Below are 12,043 nucleotides of genomic sequence, written 5' to 3' on the forward strand. Positions count from 1 at the left end.
CACCTCTGGAATAGTCACAAACATAGAAATCTAGTTAAGTCATATGTTTCTATTTTACTCTGCATGTGATAGCTGAATAGTTTGGGTCCAAATTCAAAGTTAAATATATAAAAAGTAAAAAAAAAAGAAAGAAAAAAAAGAAATTCACTTTAGTTAAGAAGAAAATATAGAACTCATAACAGAACTGTATTTGAGTATATGAAAAAGTTGAAGGCCATTTGCCAATATGTCCCTCATCCTCATCTGATTCTTACATGTCTCTGATTCAAGTACACTGAACTAAAAAGTACAACAATAAAAATACTTGTTACATGCCGCAGTATGGCTGGGCACAATTCAGGAGCCACTTGTCAAAAGAAACTAACTTTATTTTTAGAACTACAAAGGCCAAACAAAACAGCTCCTCAGGGAAAAACCCTCAGAGCCCAACTGCCACCACCGGCTTCCCACAAGCCTCTCACCCCCACACAACCCTCACCACCTCCCACAATCCTCCTGTTCTTGAGGCCGATTGGCTGGGTCGCGTGGGCGGAGCCAAAGAAGTCCCCCAATGAGCAGCTCCGTGGAGGAGCCAATCAGCTAGATGTTGCTGGGGCCGCTGTGAGCCAATCATCAGCTGGCAGTCTGAAGGGCAGGGAAACAGCCCAATGAACATCACCGCAGAGGAGCCAATCAGCTAGATGTTGCTGGGGCTGCTGTGAGCCAATCATCAGCCGGCAGCTGGAAGTTTGCTGGCAGCTGGAAGTTTGCTGGGGCCCCTTTGGCTGTGGCTCTCAACAGTTACAGTTGTGTATCAGTTTTTCATTGCTGTTGTCACAAATTATTACACATTTAGTAAATTAAAATAACACAAATCCATTATCATATAGTTCTATAGATTGGAAGTGACATGGATTGACTGGGTTAAGGCCAAGTTTTGAGCAGGCTTACATTCCTTTGTGAAGACTATAAGAAATAATAATTAAATGCCTTTTCCAAATTTTATAGGCTGTTCACATTCCTTGTCTCAAAGCTTTCTTCCTTCATCATCAACTCAGCTATATTGTATCCCTCTGTGAATTAGTCAGGGAAAGTTTTCCTCTTCTAGGGAATCATGTGATAAGTAGTTACCTACTTGAATAGTCCAGGATAGTCTCCCTTTCTCAAAACTCTTACCTTTGTCACACCTTTAAAGTTAATTTTGGAAGATAAGGTAACATATTCACAAGTTCTAGGAGTTAGAAAGTAAATAAATTTGAAAGTTGTTTCCCTACCATGAGTCTTTTTTTTCCAAATTCTATTTATGAAAAAGAGCTCCTGCTTGAAAATATCAAAGATTGTTCTAACTATGTACTTATGTATAGCTTGAAGATAGTAGCTTCTCCTTACATTTTCTTGTTTAGTATACATTAAGTAAGAGAGTATATACTTCTACCATTTTGTTATGCTTTAAAAGTATATAAAGCACCAGGCATGGTGGTGCACACCTGTAATCCCAGCAGCTCAGGAGGCTGAAGTGGAGAGATTGGAAGATCAAAGATAGCCTCAACAACTTCAAGACCCTATCTCAAAACAAAAACTAAAAAAAGGGCTTCTTATGTAGCTCATTGGTTAAGTGGCCCTGGATCCAGTTCCTCTCATAAAAACAGCAAAAACAACAACAAAAGCATAAAAAGCCACCTTGGTGCAAAGTAAGTTTCCACTACACATTTTTACTAGTGGCTTCTCTTTTTTTTTTTTTTTCCTAGATTTTATGTTAAGATCATTCTGTTTTATGTTAGTTGGCACTTTGCATTCTGTAGAAATTTTCCCGTTTCTCCCAATTTTCTGCTTATAATAAAATGTTCACCAGGAAGAAGTTCCTGAATCAATCCATGCCCTGTGACATCACTACTAGAAGATGATTAGATTTGTCCCAGATAGTTCTAGGATTTTAAAAAATATATCTATAGCAATTGTTTCTTTATACATTCCAGTAGGCACATTTGATCTCCATTGTAATATTTCTAAAGCCCAATTTAGTTGTATCACAGTGAATACGTTAGATACTTGAATATCTGTACTGATCTCTGTCCAGTGTGTCTTATTTATCTACAAAGACTGGAAAGTCTAGAGGCTACATTACCCGGACTCATTTGTACTTAGCAATCTTAATAAGACTATTTTATTAATTATAATTTTAGTACTGATTTATATTTCCTATGTTTTCTTGATTAATTGGGGCACAGTTTTTCTTTAAAGGGTATATATTCCTCAATTATTAAATCTCTTTTGAATACTGAAACAATTAAGGTTATTTGTCACTATTTCAAAAAGCTGTTGTGTCACAGACCATGTAAGTTTCTGTTTTAATAGATTATTTTCAGAAAGTAGGATCTGTATTGAGTTCAATTGAATTATTTCAAGGGAATGAATTAATTTATTGGTTTTTTTTAACACTTACTATCATGTGTTGCATATTTATTTTCTTATTTAGAAAAATATATATGTAAAGACATTTCCAGGGTTTATATCAAGAGGTCAAGAGATGAGACCTGATTATTTCTTTTTTTTTTTTTCTGAAACAAAAAGTCTGCAGATTTTACTATGCTTACCTTTCTACCAGAAAACACACGTAAATCTTGCTGTACTGCTTTATTGTTTATTGAAGGTGCATTGAAGCAGGGAAGTTTTGCTCACTGATATAACCCAAACATAAATGAGTGCCTAGCATTTGGGAGTGGCACAGAATCATTAGCTCAATGAATAAATTTAGAGAGTGCCTATTTTATGCGGGACACTGCTCTGGCCCTTGAGATGCAACTATGAGGAAAATAATCCTTATGGAGCTTATAGTTTCTAAAGTAGAAAAAGCCACATAACCAATGAGTAACAGTCATAATAAGTGATTCAATTTTATAGGCAGCTAAAAGATGATAAGAGATACGCAAAAGAAAGAGCATGAAAATAATAAAAGAAATCAGGAGACACTGGCCAAGAAAAGGTGTCAGGCCATTTCAGAAGTGATATATTTTTTTTTCAAGATGGCAAAAGTATTAAGAAGAACACATTCCAGCAAAGTATTAGGACTACAGGTGTTTTTATGAGGACAGAAAGGGGAGAGAAATTCTAATGAGAAAGGACAGTCACAATAGGGCAAGGAAAATAGCCTGAAGAACCAATGTCAGAGCATAAAAGGGGAAAGAAAGATGGTACAAACAAGATGAGTTCAGAGTAAAAGAGGAGGCCCCAAAGGCCAGAGAATGGAATTCGATGCTTTACTTTTAGTGATATGGTAACATTAGGAAATTGTGAGCAGAGACATGGCATGTCTTTTATATTTTAAAGGATCTTTCTTGCTGGTATATTGAAAATAAACAGTAGGGTATTATGTATTGAAGTAGAGAGTGCTTATCATTGCAGTAAAACCAATCAATTAAGGCATTTAAGCATCACTGAGCACTGACAGCATGATATTTAATATAGAACCACCAAGAGTATGAATTTTAGAAACTGCCCATGTAAGTTACTTCTTATAAATCAGGGATCCTGGGTTAATTCTTCCTTAAAGTAGATATTTTCAATAAATAAAATCATATGTAATGTGTAGTAAAATCTAAATCTTTGCAACAGCCAAAGCTTATATGGAAATTATTTTATTATTTTTTTTCAGAAAGAATGAAATTATTTTGAAACATTTTTAATTTTCTATTTATTTATTTAAATTTTTGGCAGTGATGGATATGGAACCTAGGACACAGGACCCTGTGCTTACTAGTCGAACATTCTATCACTGAGCTACATCCTCAGTGACAAAATTGTTTTAATCGAGCACTACTGTTTTATATGACATTTTCTCTGAAATGGTTGATACCCATTCTGCAAGTTTTCAGTCACCAAAGAAGCAGGTGATACCGTATAGTTCTTTTGCCCACTGACCAGCAGCAATTATAGGAAGTCCTTGATGCATCCCAAATTCCATGATGTTAAAATGGGGAAAATATGCATCATAGTATCATGGATGTAATCTGTTAGAATATCCAAATTTGAAGATCACATTTGAAGATCACAAAGTATGATTCTGTCATTTAGTTTTTTCATGAGTTTCCTATTGCTACAATCACAAATTAGCATAAGCTTAGTGATTTAAAACATCAAAACTTCATTATCTTACAATTCTGGAAATCACAAATTCAAAGTTGATCCAGAGAAGCTAAGCTCTAGAGGAAAACCCTCTTTCTCGTCCTTGCTAGCTTTCAAAAGTTGCCTGTAAGCTTTGGCTCATGACCCCTTTTCATTATTCTATGTACCATAGTATCTCTGATGATAAAGTCTTCATACTGCTGCTGTATTATATGTATATTTTCTTGGCTTACCAGTCTCTTATTTAAAGAAACATTGCTGTGCAAACATATCTTCTAATGAAAGGAAACTATGACTGAAAAAATAAATAACTAAATAAATAGATAAATTCAAACAATATAATTTTTAAGTAAATGTAGCAATTTTTCTTTTCTGTTTCTAGCAATAGATTTCCAGAATACCTAACACCAAGTCTATAATCACATTATATAATATCATTTTCTCAAATATTGTCGATAGCTGTTCATGTTCTGCTCAAAAATGCATCCTGTCAACTTAAAAGTAATCATGAAAATCTTATGATGCACTCCATCAAAAATCTGGTTTTATAGAGTATATTTTATAAAGATGTAATTTTAATAATTTTTGGTCACATTTCTGCTCCCTGAAATGTATTTTCAGTGAAGGTTACTATAATATAGCATGTATACATAAATCTATATGTGTGTATAGATGTTTTATATATATATATATATATATATATATATATAGTATAATTCAATGATCTCCATGATATTAAGAAATTCTTTTTGTTTCTCTACCCCATCCACTTTTTAGGGAAAGGGATAGTAACCCGAAGTTCAATGACATATAATGTAAAGATGAATCCAAAATCATTTGTCTCCTTGTCATTTCCAGGCAAAAAAATATTCTGATGTTAATTACAAAGTTTTTTTCAGCTGCCATAATTCACAGACAGATGCAATGTTAAAATCTCTGAAACACTTAAGTGGAAAGATCGTTTCTTGGCCCCATAAATTGCAAATGCTGGGCTATTAGATGTTATTGCCAAAGTCACCTCTTCACACAAAATATGAATGAAACTAAGAGGCAAATTTGTTTTCATAGTGTCAGAATATCTTTGGCATTTCTCTAAGGTCTACAGATGCCACTACTAATGAAGAGATGTTAAAGAATAATGAGCTCAAGGCTTTCATATGTTGAATGATGAATAAAATTTATGTCTCAGAGATCACTTGGGGCCAAAATGGTGTAAATGCACACAAATCAATGCAAAAACCATGTTTGTAATCCCTATTCTCATGCAAGACCTGCGTATAAAAATTTTCAATCCCTTACTCATATAGAGAAATCAATATTGGACAAGAAAGATTCTTTCATGACAACCAAATCTCCTTATTTATTTAGTTTCCCCTGAATTTGAAAGTATTTGTGAAGTTTTAAATACTAAGTCTTTGACGTAATATATTATATTTCTACATATTTCTGCAAAGGTTTAATACAGCATGTTACTTTTAGTTGATTTCTAATACAGCATTAATACCCTTGCTGATTTATTTTCTTAGCTGTATTTTAGAAAAATGTTTTACTATTAATCTGATTGGCAAAGGATTGATATTTTACTCTCCTATTAAAAGGAGCAAATATAAAAAAATTTAATTATAAGTGTTTCCAAATTTCAGTAATGGTCACTTTAGAATACTTATTGAAGTCCTTTTTACAGCACATCAAATAAGCAGATTTATTTGGAAATGCCGATCCTCTGTGCATCTGTCTAGACATAGGACTTCTAATACATAATTAAGGTAGCAAACGATGCTTTAAAATTCTTAGCTAAACCAAAGAAAATAAGCAATAATTAATTAGACCCCAAATATTGTATATGTTTGAATGTGAAAACAAAGATAAAATTATACTTTCACTTACATATGGAAGCAATAATACAAAAATGAATTTAATTAGTTGTTTAGTTCTTGCATGTATTTCATTATTGCTTTTTCTTTAGCAAATATACACATATGAGACTCTTCTCTATGATTAAAGATGTTGAATAAATAGATTAGAAATCTAGTGTATACCAAATTCTGCCCTCTGATAGTAATTGAAAGTTCTTTCATTTGAAATAGGAACTCAATAACTCCCATGATATATAGCACAATTTAATTAGTGTAAATTAATAGCATTTACCCATTTTTTAAAAAAATAATTAATTTCTTGGTAATTCTCCTTGGTACATATCAGATCTACAGTTAATTTCAAAGATAATTTTAGTAGTATTATTTGCAAAATATAACTATACATTTAGAAAAAAAATTAAGGAATGTAATTTAGTTGGGTGTGGTGGTGCACCCCTGTAATCCCAGCATCTCAGAAGGCTGAGGCAGGAGGATTGTTGAGAGCCACAACCAAGTCAAGATGGCCCCTGGCATTTTGCCAGAGGAGTGGTTGAGAAGTAACGCCAGCGAGCCATTAAGATGATGATAATTAAGTTAAGCTGTGTATAATTATTAAGATAATCACTGATTGCTGTAACTGGATGATGCTAAATTGAAACAAGCTGTGTATTCAGTTGTGCATATAAACTTCTGCTGTCCGGCAATAAGGTGGCTCCTGCTACCTCGGGTGCCCACTACTTTTGAGTTCTCGCGGAGTTCCCGTTGAGTTCTCACGGGGTTCCGGTTGAGTTCTGATTGAGTTCGGGCAATAAAGTAGTTCCTGTTTGAACCTACAAGTGGCTCCTGACCTCCTGGTTATTTGTGCCCAGCCAGACTGCGGCAGAGGATCACAAGTCTAAAGCCAGCCTCAGCAACTTTGTGGGGTCCTAAGCAACTTACAGAGACCCTGTCTCAAAAGAAAATATGTTGGGGATGTGGCTCAGGGTTTAAGCACCCCAGCACAAAACCTTTGAAGTTTTATAACAATATCAAAAGAGAAAACAGCTTTTATTATTTTAAAAATTGAATTACATTCTTAAATGTATCTTTCAGGGTCCATCTTGCCTCTTTGTCCTAATTTTTTAAAATTTAATTTCATAGACTGTTGATGAATTTGTATTTCCATAGGCCATATGACTTTTGTGCAGTTGGAGAGAGGGTTACATATGGACATCTACTGTATAGGTCATTTGATTTGAGTTATTTAAATGTTAATGATTATGTTATAATGTGTATTTAGATAAAGTCTTGGACATGTACTCATGAAATCAAATGTTATTTTTCCTGTAGAAAAAGATTCCTTGTTAAAATTTGCATTTAAATCTCAGCAAAGATTTTTTTTTTCATCAGGTTTTCTTTTCCAGTTTTTGCAAACGATTTTCAATTGGTTGGTTCTTTATAGTTATACATAATATTAGGATTAATTTTAACATAGTTATAGAAGCACAAAATATACTTTCTTCTAATTCAGTCCCCAGTATTTCCCCCTTTCCTCCCTTCTCCCTCCCCTGTTCTCTTCTCTCTATTCCACTGAGTTTTGTTTTTGTTTTAGAGCTTTATATCTATACATAGTAGTTGGGTTCATCTCAAAAATTTCATATGCCATGAATCTACTTCAGTTCACGATTCCTCTTTTTTCTCCCCTTTTATTCTCCAGGCCTCCCTCTCTTTCCCTCTTCTCCTTTATCTGCTCTACTAAATTTATGGTGTTCATCTATTCTTTGTATTTGATTGGTTCCTTTTACTTATGTATAAAGGTGAAGTACCCTTGGTATATTTATGTATGCACATAATCATAATTTTTAAAAAATATTCATTCTGTATTGCTTCCCCTTTCCCTGCACCCTGTCTCTGCATCTCATTCTGTATTACTGATCTTTACCTTTATATTATCTTACCCTGCCTCTCTCTTTCTTTTATTCTACTCTAGTTTCGCATAGGAGATAAAAATGTTGACCTTTCAATTTTTTTTTTTTAGTTTTGCTTATTTCAGTTAGAATGATAGTCTTCATTTTCATCCATTTACCAGCAAATGCCATAATCTCATTCTTTTTTATGGCTGAGTAGAACTCCCTTGTGTGTGTGTGTGTGTGTGTGTGTGTGTGTGTGTACCACAATTTCTTAATTCATTCCTCTAATGATGGACATCACTGGGATGATTTAATAATTTACCTATTGTGAATTTTGCTGCTGTAAATATTTATGTGGCTGTATTGCTATAGTCTGCTGATTTTTGTTCTTTTGGGAAAATAACAAGGAGTGGGATATCTGGGTTAAATGATGACTTCATCCCTAGTGTTTTGATGATTCTCTGTACTGCTTTCCAGAGTGGTTGTACTAGCCTGCAGTTCCACCAACAATGTACAAGTGTACCTTTTTCCCCACAACCTTGTCAGCATTTATTATTGTTTTTATTCTTGATCACTGCCATTCTGACTGGAGAAAGATGAAATTTTAGTGTACTTTTGATTTGCATTTCCTTGATTGCTAGGGATTTTGAACTTTTTTTTTTTTAATTTGTTGGACATTTGTGTGTTTTTTGAGAAGATTCTGTTTATTTCTTTGGCCCATTTATTGATTGGGTTATTTAGTTTTTGTGATGTTAAGTTTTTAAGTTCTTTATATATTCTGGATACCCTATTGGAAGAATAGCTGGCCAAGATGTTCTCCCATTCTGTAGACAGGCTTTAATCATTTCCTTTGATGTGCAGAAGCTTTTAAGTTTGCTGTTATCACACTTATTGCTTCTTGGTTTTATTTCTCATGCTTTGGGGATCTTGTTAAGGAAGTCAGTGCCAGCACCTATATGATGGAGTGTTGATCCTTTTTTGTTTCCTTAACATTTTAAAGTTTTTGGTTTAATTTCTAATATTTGATCCATTCCAATTTGAGTTTTTCCAGAAACATTTGTTAAAAGTCTGTCTTTTCTTCAAAATATATTTTTGGCGCCTTTGTCAATATTAGATATCGTAGGTATGTGAATTTGTCTCTGTATCTTCTACTCTGTTCCATTGGTCTTCATGTCTGTTTTGATGCCAATACCATGCTGTTTTTGTTACTACAGCTCTTTGTAATATAGTTTTTGATAAAGTACTGTTATGTCTCCTGCTTCACTACTCTACTAATTTTTTCTGCTAGTTATCTTTAGGTTTTTTTGTTGTTGTTTTAGTATTCTGTGGATATTCATGATAGTTTGATTCACTGGGATATATTCATATAAGCACATAGGAAAGTAAGGTCCGATTTAACTCTGCTGTTCCTACCTTATTCCATCCCTTCTCCCTTCTGCTCAGTCCACTTCATCTAGTCCACAAATTTTTCTTCTATTCTGATTGTATTCTAAACCTTTTTTTAAGGAATAGAATTGTCACATAACCATCATAAACTTTCACATTTTGCTTGTCATCCATTTTCACTTGAGATTTATCATGCCATCATTTGTGAGTTTCATTATTATGCCAATATTATTCTTTATTAACAATATTATTCTTAATAAAGATGCAGATATGTATATGTGTATTTATGAATGTATATCAATTACTTCTGTAATTTTAGGTACCTAATGAATCAAGATTAGTTTATGCAAGATTTTTTAATCATAACTGAGAAAAGAAATGGTATAGCATACGGTGAGTATAACTAATAATTTTACACATACTGTGTATTTGAAAAAAGTAATCAACCACCTAATATAACTTTTCCAATTACAAAGAGCAAAGTTGTTTGATAGGACAGTCTATGGATTCTTCTGGAATCTGATAATTAGTTGATTAATTTTTAACATTTTAAAACTTTAAATAATTCATTATTATTTTTTTCCAGATAGGTAATAGATAATCACTCATGTTAAATTGTAAAAATAATGATGAGCTCCCTTCCCCCCAAAAAAAATTTCCTTCATAATTCTAGAATTTTAAAAAAATCTATCTGGAAACGTTATTGAAAAATCCTGGATCCACACAAATAGTTGCAAATTATCTACATATTACCAGTAAAATTATATATATATTTCTTTGTTAATGTTTATAATTAGTGATAGACACACATAACTTACAATATGCTGAATATCTTATTTTTAATATTTGCAAAGTTTAAAATTTATATAATTTCAAATTACATTTTTATAACTTATTAATATATGGAAAGAAAATATCACTCCTGAATTATATGTATTTTTATAGTATTTACATTATGGTTAGTAGATAATCGTGTAAGTTATACTTAAAGCAAATTGGAGAAAGACTGAATTCAAGAAGTTGAAGCTGCTTTTCTTAACTCCACATATATTAAAAAGAATATAAAATTAAACACTCCTAGAGGATAACTATAAAACCTTGTCTGCAGGAATTTGTCAGTGAACTTCTCAGTATTCTGTCCATCACCCTCTCTTATTCTATTTTTACTTATATATTCATGCAATTTGCATGAGCTAGGTTGTGCTTGTGGCACCCCAAAAGACATACAAACACATACACATCATAAGCAAAGCAACATTGGAATCTAATTACCTGTTTCCTCATACTTGTTAATCTGAAGTAGGTATGTACTTTGTTTTGGTATAAAATATATTTCAGTTTACTTGTAGTCTTTGATTTCTATTATTTCAGTTGATATAGTGTGAAAGCATTTTTAGCTTATATAAATATTGGCCAAATTTGCTTTTCCAATGAAATGCCTACCAGATAACAGAGGAGAGTAGCAAGGTGTTTATAAAATATGAGCCTATAAAGGGAGGTCAAATCAATGTCCATATCCACTTTGTTTGATTTGCTTTTGCCTATATAATTAGGCACTATGCCCTGCTGTAGTCACTCACACAGAAAATAAGTAGAGTCAATGAACTGGAGCTTACTTTTTCATGTAAGATTTCATTAAATTGTTTTGTTGCCCCAATGCCATAAATAGATATATATTTTTTGTTGTTGTTTTTCTTAATATTAACACCATGGCTAATCTATCAAGAGAGGACATAAGCTACCTGAGTTTAATTTTAGAATTTTAGCTATGAACAGTATCATCTTTAGTAAAATCTCCTATTGCTTTTTTTTCTCTGTTCTTTTTTACATAAAATAACTGCTTGAGGTCTGCAAATCCTGGTGTGCTTAGTTTGTAGACAGTGATGCAAATCTTATTAAGGTAATTTAATAAAGATTAAAGTTTCCAAATATACAAATTCTTGATTTAACTGAAATCAAGATCTAACTGACACAAAAGATAGGCTCAACAAAAGCAATACAATAAAATTTATCAAATATGCTTAGTTAAAATATTCCTCTCCCATCAATGCTACATGTAGGCTATCTGTCTAATTTATATTACAACATAGGAATATATGTAAATTAGGTATTCATAAATTAAATTTGACCTACATTATGTAAATAAAATAAATAAGTAAATAGAATAAGAGTAGGTAAAGGAAAGGATGTTCAGCAGGCCACTGACAAATCAAATCTAATTTACATATAGCTGATGTCACTGAACATGGATTCTATGCTGGCCATTAAGGAGATTAGAAAATCCTAAAGAACTGAGTTCTGATCAGTGAGAGTTTGTCATCTAAATAAAATCAATAAATGGAAGGTTGGAATCTTAGTTTTCCACGTACACTTAAATTTATGTGTCATATTAACATTGAAGCAGCAGAATGATGCAAATCCTGAGCAATTGTTAGAGCATTGTGAAGGTCTTTCTATTGTAAGTTAAAAATCCATTTTGAACTATTATTTTTAATAATAATGAATTTTTAATTGCCTATATTCTTTTCATTTTGTTAAAAACTTAAAATTCAGGTATGAGGAAGCTCTAATTTCTTCTAAGTTCCATTTGTTATTTGTCAAGCAACTTTCAAATTAATTTACCTGTTGAGCTCATTTTAATTAAACATTCCAAATGGCAAGGAAAATGTGACTTTTTCTTCAGGTGGCTTCAATGTAGGAAAAAGTAATATAACTAGGCACTAGGTTTCTCTTTCAAATGATTCCTACATTTTTGAAAGTTCTTTTTTTTGTCACTTGGCATGATATTCTCTAATTTCTTCCATTTACCAG

This window comes from Spermophilus citellus, assembly GCF_964194105.1.
Source record: "Spermophilus citellus genome assembly, chromosome: 8".
Lineage (NCBI taxonomy): Eukaryota > Metazoa > Chordata > Mammalia > Rodentia > Sciuridae > Spermophilus > Spermophilus citellus.